Source organism: Schistocerca americana, chromosome 8, assembly GCF_021461395.2.
Source record: "Schistocerca americana isolate TAMUIC-IGC-003095 chromosome 8, iqSchAmer2.1, whole genome shotgun sequence".
NCBI classification, from domain to species: Eukaryota; Metazoa; Arthropoda; class Insecta; order Orthoptera; family Acrididae; genus Schistocerca; species Schistocerca americana.
In genome coordinates, this window is record NC_060126.1 from 91,762,678 (window position 1) to 91,782,340 (window position 19,663).

A 19,663-nucleotide genomic window follows, 5' to 3' on the forward strand; every position below is an offset into this window, starting at 1 on the left:
CGGCCCCTCTTATTATTTTAATGGTCTCATTCTCTAGATAAATCCAAATGTATAAGAATTTTTCCCTCGGCTACTGGACAATCATCTGCTATGCTTTTGTAATTGGCCACACGTTGCATCACAAAAGACAGACAATTATTTGTCATCAACATCCTACATTCAGTATGATGTACATTTCGTATTTCGAACTAAAAGATAACTGAAGCGCAATTCTGTAGTGTCGTTGTCTACTTTGGCAGAAAAAATAATGGAGAGTTAATGAAACTACTATAGATCGGCACAGATGTGCGTTTCATTGTTCTTCATTGTTTTTTTTTTTCTTCCTTGGCGGGCTGCGCTGCACTGTCAAGGTAATCCCCAGTCTTCGGCTAAATGGCTGGCGGGAGGCCAAATAAATGAATTTAAAAAGATCCCAACCCTTCGACAGCTGACAAGCAAGTCAGTAGAAAACGCAGCCGCAGTCAACAGGTGCTCGCCTTTAGCTAGTCTGTGCTGTCGTGTAGAACAATGTCTTCACTCTTTTATTGGCATTGATTTGATTCTGCAGTAACTCGTCGAGTTTTGAAGTACAGAAGAACTAGGAGGTTATGGATTCATCCCATAAATAGCGACAGACATTTAGGAGAGTTTTTTTCTTTATATGAAGAACTTAAAAACTATCCCGAAAAATTTTATTCGAATTACAGAATGAATCATAATACATTTCAGTATGTGCTGCAGAACATTCGAGACAAAATTTCTAAACAGAACACAAATTTTCGCAGAAGTATAACAGCGGAAGAAAAATTATGTATAACGATAAGGTAAGATTCGTTAGTACACACTTTTTGGTTTGCAGTAGAACTTTGTACAGCATTCACTACCTCCAATTAATTGTAGTCATGCTTTTGTATTTTAAATTTCACAAACGCTTACCTCTGAGGGGAAGAGTGTTTATGGGACTCCTGAGAATCATTAGGAAGCAATTAGCTTCGTCATTTTGGGTAATGTCTTGCTGTGCCTTCAACGAAGAATCGCAGAAATACTCCTTCAGAATTTTCCAACTTTTTTCTTCATGATGCAGCGCTTGGCAGTGGTAATGGTTCATCATGTGGAGCCACTGATGACCTCACAGAATTCTTTTCATTAACTTGTAAGATAGACAGATTGATAGGCGAAGAGTTTTGAGATAATGCCCTTTGACTTAGTGGTTCTATTTCCACTGATAAGGAACTGCCACAGCATGACTTTACAATGGATTATCATCTGGTAGGGACACATTTCCGTCCCTCAGCGACACTCATATCTGTCTCCGTTTACAAGTAAATGCGAACTATTCAGTGGCGGCAATGCCGCGATCGCTGGCAAGCTATTGTTGTAAATGCATGTAAATACGGTAGATTAAATAAATGAAATACAAGTAATTTCGCATGTATCATTATAATAAACGTAATTTTTCCTCACTTATTGTGAAATGTGAGGTAAGATCTTAAAATAAAAGACATGTGCAGTCACACTTGTGATGAAAGCAGAAGGGAGACGTGTGATGCGTGTGCTGCAGAAGCTGTAGTGCTGCGCCACAGGCTCACGCCTGCGGTCGGCTCGCGCCGGCAATATTAAACACTCGGGATGTCGCCGGCTCGGCTCCGGGAGGCTCACGCCGTGTCGGCGCGGCCCGGCCGCCAGTGTGAACGCCGCAGTTCAAAACCATGTGTTTGATATCGAAGCGGGCGGCGGCCCGGCCAGGCTCGGCTCGGCCCGGCCGGCAGTGTGAACGCAACCTTACAGTTTCGATATTTACACACCTGCTTATATACGACCATGACCTTACCTGACGTTACTTTCTCTGTGTTGCTTTCTCAGGCCTGCAATTGACCGTCAGCCGGAAGCCCTCTCCCTTTTAACAGTAAATATCAACTCCATCTCCAACCCAGTAAAACTACGCTCTCTGAAGGACTTTCTGCGCCTTGGTGCATTTGATGTGGTTTTTCTCCAGGAGGTTTGTGCCCCCTTTCTCTCTGACCTGGTTGGTTATGCGGCACTATATAACATCGACCCTGACGCCAGGCGGGGCACTGCTTTGCTATACAGATCAGAGTTAACTCCATCCAATGTTACAAAACTACCCAATGGTCGCGTTCTCGCGTGTATCATTCGGGATGTACTTTTTATTAACGTCTATGCTCCCTCAGGAGCTAATCACAGGCATGACAGAAGAACACTTTTTACGTCAGAGATCACCCCTTTCTTGACAGCTCGTCGTCTTATCGTGTTTGGTGGAGATTTTAACTGTGTGGTAGCCGATGCTGATCAGGTCCCGACGCCCATGAGGTGTGAAGCACTCGCTACACTCCTCCAGGCGGCTGACCTTAATGATACGTGGCGCCACTTTCATCCTGCGTACACACAATATACTCACATCTACCCCACTGGAGCAAGCCGTACTGACCGTGTTTATGTCTCTGCTGATTTTCTTCCTGCCCTTTGTGCCGTCCAAGTCATTCCTGTGGCCTTTAGTGACCACTGTGCGTACTCTTGCTCCTTGCATATAACGGGCCCAACCCCGGTTCCTCGGGGCACCTATTGGAAGATGAATACACTTCATCTCCCAACGCCCGAACTACGCACTCTTGTCACGAAAACATGGCGGGATTGCATCGCTACTGCATCGAAGTACCCTACCACTGTAGTTTGGTGGCTCCGCTGTGCGAAGCCGCGGCTGCGACGTGTTATCCAGCAACATAGTCGCGAAGTCGCACACTGGAAGTGTAGCACATTAGACTTCTACCAACAATGTCTAAACGATGCACTAGCCCTTCCTGCTGACAAGTATGACCAGCTACGCATGCGCCTCAACAAAATTAAAGCGACAATCCTTCGCTTCTCACGGGAGAAGGCCTAGGGGATGGTGGTGAGGTGCCGCTCCACATCCCTGATTGAGGGCGAGAGGCCATCCAGCTATCACCTTGCCTCTGAAAGGAATCATGCAAAGAAGAACACCATTCTACGCCTTAAAACAGACGATGATGGTACGCGCCTCACAGACCATCCTGAAGTTCTCAAACACCTAACAGACCATTATACGCACCTCTTCCAGGATGTTGCGGTAGATATCGCCGCCCAACGAGCACTTATCGGTGGGGTCCCAACTTCATTGGATCGTCGAGACCGCGACTGTTTAACCGAGCCACTCACACTCGCTGACCTCACATCTGTCCTCTGTGCCTGTCCGGGACAAAAATCACCTGGCCCCGACGGTCTCCCTTATGAATTCTACCAACAATTCTGGGACCTGTTAGGAGACCGCTTCTGCAAAATGTGCGAGGAGATTTTTGCTGGTTGCGAACTACCCGCCGAATTTCTAGCTGGACGTATTGCCCTTATTCCGAAGGTCACAGGTCACTGTCGAGCTAAAGACCTGCGTCCTATCACCATTCTTAACACTGATTATAAGTTGGTGGCACGAAGCGTGGCCTCTCGTCTTAAACAGGTGATGAATAAGGTACTTAGCATCACGGTATATAGAAGCGGCGGTGAAGATGGTTCGATTCGAAACGCCACATGACTGAGTGGGGCAGTCTTACTCACCGCCGACACTCGATTCCCGGCTGCAATTCTTTCCCTAGATTTCGCCGGTGCCTTTGACAGGGTCTCCCACCCTTACCTGCTGGCCGTTATGTCGCGGATGGGTTTTGGGGAGCGCTTCATAAGAATCATCCGGCACTTCTTGGATGGAGCAAATTCCACAATCGTTGTGAACGGCTGCCGATCACGACCAATTCCCATCAGACGATCAGTTCGACAAGGGTGTCCCTTGTCAATGTATTTGTTCGCTTTAGCGCTGGACCCCATGCTGCGTGACATAGGACGGATGGTCGATGGTGTCGCTCTCCCAGGCGTCACCTTCCGCAGTGCGGCATACGCGGATGATGTCGGTGTGTTCGTCGCAAACGCTAGGGACGTGGATTCAGTTCCGAGTTCTCAACGTTTATGAACGAGGATCCGGTGCCATGTTAAATTCCAACAAAACGGTGCTGATCCCGCTAGGACCACGATCATTGACCATCGAACGCCCATGGTACCGAGTTGTGGGGGAACAACGTATCTTGGGCCTTGAGGTGACTGCCTGCCCGCAGCGCATGTTAACACTCACGTGGAGGCGGCTTCTCACGCGCATCAGAGGACTTTGCGTGAGTCACGCTGATCGCCGACTCGACCTCCATCAACGAAGCCAACTGATTAATACTTACATCCTATCACGGGCATGGTACGTAGCACAACTCCTTACGCTACCGAAACAAACTGGCAGAGCCATCTCACAAACAGTATATTGGCTCTTGTGGCGGCATGCACTGTTCACTCGTTTCTACTTCTGATTTTAGTGTTGCTGCTGTTTCCTGATTGATTCTCGAGAACATAACGTGATACGAAGTTGATGCACAGACTTGTACTCTGCCAAAGGTCGATGGTGGCCTTGGACTCATTGACTTTCCCCGCAAATGTGCGGCCCTCCTGATTCACCGTCTCGCCACTTTGCGTGAAACTGACCCAGGTGGGACAACAGCGGTTCTTTTCGACCGTTATCGCCCACAATCGGCGCGTGCACCAGTATGTTTGACACATATTCCATTCCGGATGACGACAGTCAAGGATTATTACCTCAATCAAAGTTACGTCCTAACAGTGGCCACTGACAAGGCACGCACGTCGAAGCGCCTTTACCAGGCACTTCGAGGGCAGCCCACAGCACATAAATTAGAGGACAGACGACCATCGGTCATCTGGCACCAAGCTTGGGCTAATATCAACAACCCAGCCCTTCCCACGGAAGTTTCAGCGCTATGGTATCGTGTCGTAAACAATTTAATACCCACTAATCATCGCCTGGCGGCCATCCGCCTACGGCCCTCGGCTGCTTGCGGCCGATGTGGTGACGTAGACACCAAAGAGCACCGTCTCTTATGCCCTCACGTCACAGAAGTGTGGGACCTTGCACGTGTGCTATTAGTGCTGATCGGTGGGACGACACCAGGCAATGTGTCTATCGACTGGTTCCTTACCCCTGATATTCAGACCAACCCCCGAACGCGACGTAACGCAATGGTGTGGCTCTTGGGCCACACCATTTTCACGATCTATGACCTTTCCCTCACCGATGCTGTCTCTTTCATGGACTACCTGTGGAGCCAGCATCGCCTGGCGGAATCTGACCGGAAATGTACCACTACTTTTGCAAGATTTCTGAAAGTTGCAATGGTTCATGGTTATCAAAAGGTGTTCCGGGTTGACTAAGGCACCTCGTCCAGGAATTGCCTGAGTTTACCCCTGGATCTTTGTCACTCGGACTTTCAAACTACCCTTGACTTGACTATACCCAAGATTTGACATTGGCCTTCTGGACATCACTAGAGTAGACTGCTCTATGATACTGATAATATGGCAATTGTTAACATGGGAATTGTGTGAACCTTGTATGACAAATTATTGGAAAATTAGAAAACACGTAATCTATCTTAGAGAATTATTACTTCGTTAATTCTATGGGCGATGGGATTATCTCGCCAGTTTCGTTTTCATTTGTGTGTGCTGCCGACCCTGTTTTTACTTTGCCTTCATTTTTGTCTTTATTTATTTCTTCCTTTTTTAGTTTCTAAACCCATCACTTGCTTCACACCTGCAGAGAGAGGTGTATTTCTGAGTAGTGTGTCGTCGCCTCCTGAGGCATAGCAGAGTATGCCTCCGCTTTTATTTTCGGTTTAAGGCAATAAGTCTTGCTATTAACAGCACCCTGCTTTGTGTGCTGCGTCGACACTAGAGGATGGCGGCAATTTTGGAGAGGAAAAGGTAGGGCTATAGGGGAGGAAGGAGGCCCATAAAAAAATAAAAAATAAAAAAAGTGTAGTATCTGTTCTTATCAGCTTAATGCTGGCAAGGTCGGATACAAAACACACAGATATGCGATGTACTTTCTTTAGTCATTGGACTCCTAATGCCCGATTATGACGAAGCCGCAGCGGCGGCTCCGGAACGTGGCCAGTCTTGCTGTGAGGGCAGCAACTGCTGGTGCTACTGCCGGACTCGCCCCCCCCCCCCCCCCCCCTGTTTGAATACTTCTCCCTCGTTTTCTCCAGATTTTGACTGAGGGATGCGAGATGTTCAGGCCCCATCTGCTGCTTGCTCGGTCGAGGAGGCAGGTTTTGAGCGTGGCAGATGCAGACCGGTCTCGTGTGTGTCCAGCCATTGCTGTTGACACCGGCGGCAGAGTGTTAGTGGCATATGAGCCTTCCCATATGAGCCTTCACTCTGCTCGCTTTCCTTTCTTCTCCCCCGGCCAGCTACGTCTGGGTTTCCACCGGGGTTGAACTCAAGCTTATGACACTCTCCACCTTGGCCAGAACAATTCTCTGGGTCACACCAAGATATTATATTCCTGAGATAATTCTTAGTTACGTCCGCCCGAAGTGTGACGCTCCGGTGAACGGCAGGCGCCGTTGAGCAACACCTTCGCGGCTGCTTCCAATCCCTACCGAATGTGAACCTTTCCTAAGTTCCTTTCCAAGTATTACCTCAATGACTAAAAAATCTGTTCTATCTGACACGTCCTGCATCGCAGGACCAGAATATTAAACTCATTTTTGGCTCATGACGGAGTGCTAGGGGCTTGCTCCACCTCTGTCGCGGGTTGGCCCGGCATTGCAGTACCGCCGGGATCGGCCCACCTAAAATTAATTAAAACACAGCCTGAAATGGGTTAGTATTCTGCAGTGATCAGATACTCCGCCGGTAGCAAAACTTGTCGTAGTTGTCGAAGTGCCCTATAGTTAGCTGCATACACACCACGATTACTTTTAATTAATTTAAGATTATCTTAAGAGTATTATATATATATATATATATATATATATATATATATATATATATATATATATATATATATATATATATATACATATATATATATATATATATACATATATATATATATATTTTTTGCGATTAGCCGGACCGCTCTTGCAGTCGCATTACACTAGGCTGGTAATTTATGGGGCACAGAACAGTGCCTTCGGATGCCTCGTTGACGTCTCCTATGGAAAAAAAATGGAAAATTGTTAAAACATCCGAAGACAGCCGACACCACATACAGCGATAAACGGACCAGACGGATTAGTATTTGACGCACTACAAAAAGCTGAATTATTTGCCGACGAGTACAATACCCAAATGTCGCTACCACACAATTAACAGGAAAACCTACACAATACAGACAACGAAGAAGACAGAATTAGACACGTTCTAGAACAGTTCCGATACACACCGTCAATAGAAAGACCTCTCCTTACCACACCAGCAGAAGTAAAGGAGATAATAGCGAAAGCAAAAAGTACAGCACCAGGCACCGATCAAATATTCAACATCCACTTAAAACATCTACCACGTAAAGCAATAGTACTCCTAACAAGGATAATTAACAGCTGTTTACTACTCGAATATTTTCCAGATAATTGGAAAACTGCAAAAATTGTACCAATCCCAAAACCGGGCAAAAACCCTGCAGAAGCTGCAAATCACAGACCAATCAGTTTACTTCCGACACTCGGCAAAGTTCTCGAAAGAATTATCTTAAAACGCCTACAGCTATGCCTCGTCGAACATAATATCATGCGCCCAGAACAATTCGGTTTTACCTCAAAATTATCAGCAGAGCTACAACTAATCCGCATTACAGAACACATCCAGCATAATTTTAACCTTATTAAATCTACTACAGCCGTATTTTTTGACATTTCAAAAATATACGACAAAGTATGGAGAGAAAATCTAATAGTAAAACTACACGAGACCACACCGATCCCAGATTGCTACGTAAAAACCATTGACAGCTTCTTACAAAATAGACAATTCTCCGTTAGTATACAACGCAAAAGATCTACTACAAAAGTACCTGAAGCCAGAATCCCGCAAGGTTCTGTCATATCGCCAATATTATTTAATCTATATGTCAACGACATACCGACTCTAACACATGTAACTCTAATCTTATATGCGGACGATACGGCCTTCCTGACATCCGGACAAAACATCGAAGTCATTACATCAAGAGCACAAAGACAAATCGACATCATGGAAGATTGGGCCCATCAGAACAAAATCACTTTTAACGCCACTAAAACAGCTGCAGTGGTTTTTACAAAGAAGAGATTACCAAGGTTAACAACTCAATTACAAGTCGCAGACCAACCCATACCCTGGAGCTCCAAGACAAAATATTTGGGTATACATTTGGACAAATCACTAACATTCACAGAGAACACAATAGAAAGAAAAAGAACCGCTCAAAAAATGATGAATATGCTCATTCCGTTCTCCAAAAGTAAAGAGTTGAACACGAAAACCGAAACTACAATTATACAAGTCAACCATTCAGCCAGCAATACTGTACAGAGCGACAGCATGGGGCACTGCATGTCAAACCAACATTAAGCAGTTACAAATTCTTCAAAATACATGCCTGAGGTGGTCCCTCGCAGTACCTCGCTGGACGAGGGTAGCAGAAATACATGCACAGTTACAGTAAAAGACAATAACAGAAAAAATCCAAGATCATGCACAAAATATTTTCCGAAAGATAGACATATGCCGAGATTCTACCCCTCAACTTAGAACCGTTGCAACAATAGCACCACAACCATGGCACAAGTATAAAGTACCAAAATCAATACTACCAGGCTAACTAAAAAACAAAAGAATTCAAATAGACAATTAAACTCAATGTCAAGACCATCAACTGCAACAAGAACTTCAAGAAATCAAGCGCTAAAATTTCCTAAGCAAGAAAGGACAAAATTCCAGAAGAACGAAGGACCCCAAAGAGGGAGCCCAGTTCCTTCTGACTGTTTTTAAAAATAAAGTTGTGAAAAGCTTACCCTATCCTGAAACACACAGAAACAAGTAGAGACCGCCGATGGAGGGTACACTTGAAAAAAAAAAAAAAAAAAAAAAAAAAAAAAAAAAAAAAAAAAAAAAAAAAAAAAAAAAAAAAAAAAAAAGGAAGAGAAAAAGGAGAGAGAGAGACCCTAAGAGCATTCCGAGCTGAGATGCCATAGCGTGCAGACCGCAGTGACGAAGTGAAGGGTGTGGCGGATCGCTGTCCGGCCGAGCTTGCTCGGTCGGCGGCCCCACGACGATCCGGAAAATGGACGAGGTTCACGAGCTAGATGACGATCTAGGAATGCGGCAATCGTTAGAGCTTGCTCTGGCGGAGGCCGCTTCCTGTCCGCTACCTACGACTGACCTGGAACTGGACATGGACACCGAGACTGGCAACGCTCCTACTGCGTCGGCAAGCCGTTATGCGCACCGGGCTTCGGCTGGCGAGGCGAGTGGCGCGGCGGGCACGTCCCGCCCGCACACCTACGGCAAACCGGCGTACGAAGAGCGGCGCCAAGAAGACGAGATGGCGCGTTCTGACTACCAGCGATGGTCTGTCGTCGCTGACCGTAGCACGTGTCTCGGACGTGGGAGGGCCGCAAACGTCCTCACCCAGCACCACCAAGGCTTTAGAAGCTGCTGCCGGACAACAGGTGGCCGACAACAGCAACAGCGCCCTGAGCGGATGTAAAAATGGCGGCGCTACAGGTGCAACGGAGGCCGACAAACACCACCAATTTCTGATGGGGCTCATCCCTGGAGCCCAAAAACCGGGCAACCTCGAAGAAAACCCGGCCCTGAAGCGCACCTGCCGGAAATGTCGTGCCGAAGTATCGCACGATGCGTCCGCAAAGCGCCCAGCCGCTAGCACCTCCTACAGTGCACCACGAGTGCGCACCCAGCAGAAGGCGTCTCCGAAGGGGAGCAGGACCCCTCCTGAGACCGACGAAATCGGGGTTTAGGAAGCCCACGAGGAAGCACACTGCCAGGACAGTCGTGCTAGCAGCAGCAGATGGCGCAACCACCGCCAACCGCAACAGCTGCCTCCCTGACGCAACAGCAGAGGCAACCGACGCGGAGCAGCAGAAGAGGGCGCCACCTCCCCCACCGGTCGTCATCCAGTGGGAAGGCACCTTCAAAGACTTCGAGACGAAGTTAAAATAGGTGGTGAAGGACTCCTTCACGACGCGGACGGCAGGTCGAGACCCGTACCGCGTCATCACGCGCACCGCGGACGACTACCGTGGCGTGATGGAACTGACGAAGCGTGAGGGACTCCATTCCTTCACGTACTCGTCATAACCAGTGAAGACACTCAAGGTAGTTTTCCGGAAACTGCCTTTCAACATGGACCCGGCCAACCTACGAGAGCTACTCGAAGAGAAGGGTTACGTCATCCGCAGCACATCGCGGATGAAGTCACCCCGAGACAAAAGCGACATGCCGCTCTTCCTCGATGTCCTGGATGACAACACTGTTCACAGGAAGGTGTTCCAGGAAAAGCAGGTGGGCAGTGCTGAAGTCACTGTGGAGAAATTACGGCGCAGAAGAGGACCTCCACAGTGCTTCAATTGCCAAGGCATCGACCACATCGCTAAATATTGCCAGATGAAGCCGCGCTGCGTGAAATGCGCGGGAAACCACGCCAGCAGGGAGTGTCCACTCCCCAGGAAGGACGCCCCGACCTGCTGCAACTGCAAGGAGGCCCATGTTGCCAACTAGAGGCTGCCAGGCCTTCAAGAGAGCAGCAACCAGGGGACGACCTGCGCCCTCCAGGCCTGTGCAAGCGGGCTGAAGTCTTGCTGCGGCTGCCGCTGCATCCGCGGCACCGACTTCGAGACCGGCCCAGAGACCGCCCGCCCACCCCTCGGAAGTCCATAGGCGCGGACGGCGGAGAGAGCAGCCAGCACAGGCCGGCGCAGCGCCAGCAGCAGAAACCACGCCAGCGAGTTCGAGTTAGTCTTCCGTTGAGAGCAGACGTGCTACGCGTACGCTGCGATGAGTTAGGAGTCTTGCTCAGCGAAGGGTGTGGCTTCGTCGGCGGCCCCATCCGGCCCCCCAACCATGACGACACGGCAAAGGAGACAGGGAAATGACTTGTTGACGGCCTATGCACGGAACCTGGACGTTGAGATGGAACATTATCATTCGGCATCAGAAGAAGATATGGACTTGTCTGACCAGCAGGCCACCTCCACCGCGGCACAATACCGCAGGACGAGGACAGACCCGCGGACAAGAGGCCGCCAAACGAACGGAAACGAAGACGGTTTCGAAAACCCGCCGAAGAAGAAACTCGCGCGCGGTCGGCGGCAACAACAGCCGTCAACATTACCAACGGCGAACAGATACGACGCCATTCAAGATGACGGGGCGGCGCACACCGCAGACGCGGCGCACCAGCAGCCACAGCAGCAACAACCACAACAGCAGCAGCAGCAATCACAGGCGCCCTTACTGCGGTACAAAATAGCACCAATTGTGCTGCAGTATAAGAACTCCTATATGGAACTCCGTGAGTGGCTAAAGAACCATTGCAAGCAGCCCTTCACCGTTAAACAAGCGGGGGAAGACAAGTTGAAGCAAACCGTCTCTTCAGATGAAGATTATCGTACAGTGGTACAAATGGTCGGGGAAAAAGCCATCCCGATGTACACATTTCCGACTATGCGACCTGCAACACTGAAGACAGTTTTTCGTAGCATTCCTTTCTCAGTTCCACACGACGACATTAAAGAAGTACTGGAAGACATGGGCTTCACCGCCATGGTCGTCGACCATCACAGGATGCCAGGAACGCAGCAATACACTGGCCTGCGTGTCGTAGTACTAACCAACACACCGCAGCACTGCGAAATCTACAAAATTACCAGGATGCTCTATCTTACGATCTCTGCTGAAAATCTTCGAAAGCCAAGAGGACCCATACAGTGCTTTAGGTTCCAACGGTTCAATCATGTAGCCCGGCACTGCACAATGCCGTTCGTCTGTGTAAAGTGTGGTGGCCCACACGACAGCAGGCAATGCACAAGAAGTCGCGAAGAACCCGCAAAACGCAGGCTGTGCGGTGGCAGTCACCCAGCGAGCCTTCGATCATGTCAAAAGCACAAAGACGGCAGCAGGAGAATGAGAGGACTACCACCCATGAAGAACAGGACACCCAACGCGCCTCCGTCTGCCGCCAGCAGCGAACCACCACCACCTCCTCCACCCAGCAGTGCCACAGAGGCGTGGCCGAGTCTGATGGAAAGAAGAACCGCGCGTATACGCCAACAGATGGCCACTTCAGCAGCTCCACCGCGCAACACATGGGGTTTACCCCCACGAGCGTCCATCCAACGAGACGCCCACGCCACAAGAGGGAAGTCAATCGTCACATAACCCACAACTGGGAATTCAAGACATCGCAGCGCTTCCCCGGTCCATTTCCGACACTATGGCCCAGATGAATTCACCCATGGCAGAAATGAACCGAACACTGCAAGCCATGCCCACCACAGTTGCCACCGCAGTTGAGGCGGCACTCAGAAGTTTCATGCAAATCAGCCAAGCGACAACAACAGCTCATCATGCCTAGAGTACGACGATTCGAAGACTTATGCATTGCAACGTACTGTTGTGGTTGGCAGGAGAGCCAACACCGTGTTACTAGAGGAGGCCGAAAGGCACGCGATTTAGCTCACGGAGGCTGGCGTGAGGTCTGGAACAGGACAAGGAAATTAGAATTTAGAAACAACGGACGTAGCTGGTGGAATACTTAACTTTAATCCATTAATGACGAACGTCGCTCTTGACGGTACATGATTTACAATATCAATATAACTGATAAGGGCGCCTTGCTAGGTCGTAGCAAATAACGTAGCTGAAGGCTATGCTAACTATCGTCTCGGCAAATGAGAGCGTATTTAGTCAGTGAACCATCGCTAGCAAAGTGGGCTGTACAACTGGGGCGAGTGCTAGGAAGTCTCTCTAGACCTGCCGTGTGGCGGCGCTCGGTCTGCAATCACTGATAGTGGCGACACGCGGGTCCGACGTATACTACCGGACCGCGGCCGATTTAAAGGCTACCACCTAGCAAGTGTGGTGTCTGGCGGTAACACCACACGTACAATGCCAATAACATCCATCCGGATCTGCTGGAATTCCAACAATTTTTAACTGACTACAACATTGACATCTGTCTGGTGACGGAAACGCACTTGAAGCCCGGTCTCTGAGCAAACGTCGCCAACTACAAGTGCTATAGGAACGACAGACTGACAGCCAAGGGAGGCACAGCCATCTACATCAAAGCATCCATCACTCACTACGTATTACCATCACCAACCATCAGGACGATCGAAACGACCGCTGTCGCAGTAGAAACCTCAGCAGGCATCATCACCTTCATCGCTGCATACCGACAACTAAAAGGACTACTGGTTAAGGACGACGCTAAATTGCTGCTACAACAACCTGGCAAGTTGCTTATCGCGGGCGACTTAAATGCTAAGCACGCGGCGTGGAATAGTCTCGTCACCACCTACAGCGGCAGAAGGCTACTACAAGCACTAGAAGAAACCAAAGCCTACGCTTGTGGACCCGACGAACCGAGGCATTACCCAGCCAGAGGTCAAGGATCTCCCGACGTACTCGACATTGCCATTACAAAAGGACTCAATCACTTCATGTCAGCCGATGTTTGCCACATTTTCAACTCAGATCACCTGCCAGTTATCTTTAACCTGCGTGTTGAACCAACTCAGAGACAACAAGCACTCAATACCAAGAACTCTCGCTGGGACGATTACCGTGAACATATCCTGTCTCACCTAGACAACACACCGATCGACGAGACTACCGACGTTGACGTCGACGTAGAAACCTTCGTGGACGCCATCACTTACTCGACGCCACCGCCAAGAAGAGGAACACCACCACCAGCTCCCGGACTGCCGCAGCACATACTCGACTCGATCCGAGAAAGGAACCGCCTCTGCAAAGAATGGCGGCCGACGAGGAATCCGGACGTTAAGCGACGTGTTAATGCACTAAAAAGAGACATTAAAGCGGCGTTAGCCCATCACAAGAACCAGCAATGGGCCTCCAAGCTGGCGTCCTTCACACCTGATGCTCATTGTTGGGACGCCGTAAGCTTCTTCACTAAACGACGGACGAGGATTTCACCGCTGGAAACTCCAACAGGCATCGTATACACACTCGAAGACAAGGCCAACGCCTTGGCGGATGTTTTCGAAGCAAATTTTCAACCCATGAACGACAATGTGGACCAGCAGCACATCGCCAACGTCGAAACGGACATCGAAAGAATTCTTTCACATGCCGACCCGGAAGAAGAAGCCATTCCACCGATCACTACAGAAGAAGTTGAAGTCTACATACGAGGAATGAACAACAATAAAGGCCCTGGACACGACAGGATGCCAAGCAGAGCACTCAAGCAGCTACCACAAGAAGCCTTTTCGAGAATAGCGGCTATTTTCAACAAAATTCTCCGCAGCAAACACTACCCACGTCAGTGGAAACAAGCTACAATAGTCGCCCTGCCCAAACCAGGGAAAAACAGGAAACAACCATCCAACTACCGGCCCATCAGCCTGTTGCCGCAGATCAGCAAGCTCTTCGAGCGTCTTCTTCTAAATAGGCTGATGCTCATCGTAAACGATCGTCAGCTCCTACCACCCGAGCAATTTGGTTTGCGAAGCGGACACTCCACAACACATCAACTGCTTCGTGTTGTGGAGTACATCACGCAGGCATTCAACAACCAAGAATACTGCGCGGCGGTCTTCTTGGATGTCATAAAAGCTTTCGATAGCGTTTGGCACAAGGGACTCCTTTGGAAGCTCCACAACTTCAGAGTACCCCTGCCACTCATCAAGTTCTTCTCATCATACCTCGAAGAAAGAAGCTTTACAGTCAGAGTCGAAGATGCACAATCAACCATCCGTCCCATACGTGCCAGAGTTCCCCAAGGATCCGTTCTAGGACCGACGCTGTATTCATTGTATTCATCGGATCTACCGCAGTCTCCCAGAGTTGAGAGAGCTATATATGCCGACGACACCGTCCTGTACACCAGGAACAGATGGACAGAAGCAGTACACCGACGCCTACAAGATGCCTGCCACAACCTGGAAGATTGGTCTCATAAATGGCGCATTGGATTCAATCCACAGAAGAATCAAGCCATCGTTTTTACGAAGAGAAGAGCCTTCCACGTTCAAGAAATAACACTTTTCGGCTCCGAATTGCCATGGCAATACACGGTCATGTACCTCGGAGTAGTTCTGGATGCACAACTCAACTGGAAACAATAAGTTGACTCCGTCTGGAATAAGGTCAACCAGAGGATTGGTGTACTCTATCCCATGATTAATGAAAACCCCACATTATCAGTCGAAAATGGTCTGCTGATATTCCGAATGTTTGTACGACCTGTAATGGACTACGCATGCCTCGTTTGGGGAAATGCAGCATCTACTCATCTACACCGACTTCAAACAATGCAGAATCGAATCCTCAGAAGAATCTTCCATGTACATCATATGTTTCGACATCGACCACTCCACGGCGCAGCGGGAGAACCAGAAATCCTTGCAAGGTTTCAAGCCACAGCCCGGAAATTCTACGAGGAGATGGAGGCCTCCAACAGTGAATTAATCAAGAACCTAGGCGCACCGAACGAAGACAGAGACCGCTACAAGCGGCCCGTGGCTCTGCTGTATCGTTAAAAGCCTACAGCATCCACAAGAAGAGGCAACATATCCAAAATTAGTACCCCAATTATCAAGCCAGCCAGGGCTGAAAATCGGCGCGGCAGACGCGGTGGACGGCCAAACAACGCCCCTGCCGCTACGACGCCCGCCGAGCCAGCCCTGCCTCCACCGATGCAGACGACAGAGACGCCATCTTCGCCCACCGAAGCTGCAGACTTGCGTGAAATACTGCGAGAATTCGAGCAGCTCATACTGCAGCTTCCGCAGATGATACTACTATCTGCCCTGACTGCGGCCAACCGGGCCACCGCCATACGTGCTGCCCCCGCCCCACATCGTGGCTAATACGCCAGTACTGGGGCTCACCGTTTGCATTTGGAATGCAAACAGCATTCGTGACCGAGCCGGCGAGTTTCGGCAGTTTCTGCGTGACGAGGCCATGGACGTCTGCCTCGTCACCGAAACCTGGCTGAAACCAGGAGTGCAGGTGCGGGCGCCGAACTTCCGGTGCTATCGCACCGACCGAGAGACGGCGGGCGGTGGAACGGCGGTGTATGTGAAGACATCGCTACGCCACCATCCGTTCCAGCTACCTGGACTGACCACAGTCGAGGCCACTGGTGGTGGTGTGGTCACCACCTCAGCGGGTCACGTCAAGTTCGTGGCCGCGTTCGACCACCAGGATGGCTGCTACAACCGCAAGATTTCCACTCGCTGTTGTCGATGCGCGGCAACCTGTTCATTGGCGGTAACTTCGACGCCAAACACCCGGAGTGGAACTCCCGGATGATGACCACTAGCGGGAGGAGACTACTGCGAGCGGCACAACAACACGACGCGATAATGGTGGGGCCCTTTGACCCCACACATTATCCCAAACGCGGCCGCGCCGACGTCTTGGACGTCGCTATCATCAAGAGTGCCGCACACGACGCCATTGCAACCACACGCGTGGCGTTATCGTCCGATCACCTTCCTGTGATCTTTGATCTCGCCACTGACGGCGTCGGACCACCGGAGGGTCGTAACCGTAACATCAACTGGGACCACTTAGAAGAGACAGTCGCCGCCATGCCTGACCCAGAGGACGAGGGCGCCGATGCGGCCCTAGCCGCATTCACGCGTCTGACGCACAAAGTGGCGGCAGCAGCAGCAGCAGCCACACCGCGTGAACGAAGACGCCCACGGGATCGATCGAAGCAGCTCCCACCAGACATCCTCCAGGCCATACGTGAGAAGAACCGACTGTTCCGAGAGTGGCAGATTACGTGGCAGCCGGCAACGAATGCCACCGTCAACCGCACTCATCTTGAAATTAAGTACGCAATTGCAAGCCACCGCAACCGCGACTGGACTGGAAGAATTGCCACTCTCAGGATAGAAGACGGATCCGCCTGGAGGGTGACCCAACAACTTCCTGCAACAACGCCAGCGAGTGCCGCCGCTGCAGGTCGGCGGTGACGTCATCACCGAGCCCGACGCCAAAGCCGGAGCGTTAGCCGACGCATTCGCCGCCAATTTCACGCCGGTGGAGGACGTCGTGGACGAAGAACACGTCCGTTTGGTGGAACAGCGCCTTCCTGTGTACCTGGCGCACAGAGACGTGGACGACGTCATCGCGGAAGTGACGGAGGATGAGGCCGCGCGACAGCTCGCTCGCTCGCCTGCAGAGAGGCAAGGCGGGAGGGTGCGACAACATCAGCAGCGAGCTGCTGAAGATGCTGCCGCCGAGCGCCGTGCGGCAACTTACTAAGATCTTCAACTCCGTGCTCGGGAGTTGCAGCTTCCCATCTGCGTGGACACATGCGGAAGTTGTAGCTGTCCCCATGGCCGTAAAAGACCTGCGGCTGCCGCAAAACCACAGGCCCGTCAGGCTGTTGCCTGCAGTTTCGAAGGTCTTCGAGAGGCTGTATGTCAGGAGGCTGTGGCGACACGTCGGGGAGGAAGGCCTGCTCCCTGACGAACAGTTCGGCTTCAGGAGGGGCCACTCCACGCAGCAGCAACTGCTTCGACTGGTAGAGCAGGCGATGGGGGCGCTGGAGCGTCGCGAGTGTCTTGGGGCGGTACTCCTGGACGTTTCCAGAGCCTTCGACAGCGTGTGGCACGACGGCCTTGTGTATAAACTACTTACACAAGGTCTCCGGTGTCGCACGCCCGCCTGCTCAAATCCTACTTGACTGGGCGCACCTTCGACGTGCGTGCCGACGACGGGACGTCAACAGCACGCCCCATAGCAGCTGGAGTACCGCAAGGGTCCGTCATCGGCCCCTTGCTCTACTCACTATACACCGCCGACGTTCCGAGGGGGCAGGGCGTGCACGCTGCGCTCTACGCGGACGATACAGCGCTCTACGGCAGAAGCATCAACGCCAGGCTGATACGTCACCGCCTGCAATCGGCTTGCGACGTCCTCGGGGCTTGGGCCACCAAATGGCGGCTCAAGTTCAACGCAGCCAAAAGTCAGGCGGCGATCTTCACCAGAAAGAAAATTCCTGCCGACCTACAGCCACTCAGCATCATGGGAGGCCCCATCCCACGGTCGAACACCGGACGCTACCTAGGCGTCACTCTGCACCGGCGCCTGACGTGGAAGTCGCATATCAGGGAAGTAAGGGGTAAAGCGCTTGGCAGATTGCGCTTGTTGTATCCCTTACTCAACCGAGCGAGGACCCTGCCCCCACACTGTGGCATAACCCTGTACTGACACTCACCAGGTCTGTGTTAAGAGTACGCTGCCGTGGTGTGGAGCAACGCTGCCGACTCGTCCATCGCCAGGCTGCAGACGGTCCAGAACAAGGCGCTTACGTTAGCGCTTCACCTGCCACAATATTTCAGCACTGGAGAACTCCACAGAGTAGCAGGAGTCCCGCTGCTCAAGCACCGATTCCGGCAGGCGGCGTATCGTTTTTACGCGGCCGCCCGGAATATGGGCGGCCGCGTAAAAACGATGCGCTGCCTGTCAGAGAACGAGCTGATACGCAACTTGGGACACCAAGTGCACTGGCGCCCGACCACCAGGTGGCCAGAATTGTTGCTGGAGTGACGGCGCGCCGCAACGTGAGAAAGGTGAACGAAAGACAAACGCAACGTGAGGAAGATACCGCCGAGAGGACTACTACAAAGCCGGCCGGTGTGGCCGTGCGGTTCTAAGCGCTTCAGTTTGGAACCGCGTGACCGCTACGGTCGCGGGTTCGAATCCTGCCTCGGGCATGGATGTGTTTGATGTCCTTAGGTTAGTTAGGTTTAAGTAGTTCTAAGTTCTAGGGGACTGATGACCACAGATGGTAAGTCTCATAGTGCTCAGGGCCATTTGAACCATTTTGACTACTACAAATTCCCCCAGGCAGAAGTAGGAAAGGTATGATCCGTTCACCCTACAACACACCGGAGCACGAAGCTCCGTGCATTTGCGTAGCGTAGCGTAGCCATAACAGCTGTCTGCAAAGCAGGCAACACAGAAGAGACGAACATAACACGCGCCATTCCAAAGATGACCTGGAGGCAAAGTAGGGTAAGCCTACTAGGACTCCGCCTGGGTATGGGTTGGTGTGCCCCTGTTGAAGCCTGGACGTCACGTCACGGGTAACACGGTATTTCGAGCCAAGATGCCATCCCATGCAGCGACGAAGCGAAGGTTGTGGCGGATCGCTATCGGTCCGAGCTCGCTCAATCGGCAGCCCAATCCAGCCCCCCACCAACGACCACCCCGTAGATGACAATGGACTCCGAGACGACTACTGTAATGCGTTTGAGAAGTAGTTATGCGGCCGCGGCTTCGGGAGCGAGGTGGATCGGCAATCAGCAGAACTTGCTGTACTGGAGGCCTTATCCTACCTGCTACCTACGAGAGACCGGCGCATGAAATCGGAGAATGAGAAGAATGCCACTACTGGGTCGGAGCGGCGTTATGCGGATGCAGCCACGGCTGTGGAAGCGAGTGGTCCGGCTTTTTGCCCGCCACCTACGACGTTACGACCCAGGAAGAAGAATACAACACGGCAGAGAAGGCGCGCGCATTCTGCAGACGGGCTTTTTCT

At 51.1% G+C, this 19,663-nt stretch overlaps 1 pseudogene; it reads left to right on the forward strand.

Annotated features, from left to right (window-relative positions):
* Positions 1-6,527: 6,527 nt before the first annotated feature.
* On the forward strand, positions 6,528-6,703 carry LOC124546246 (annotated as a pseudogene).
* The last annotated feature ends 12,960 nt before the right edge of the window (positions 6,704-19,663 follow it).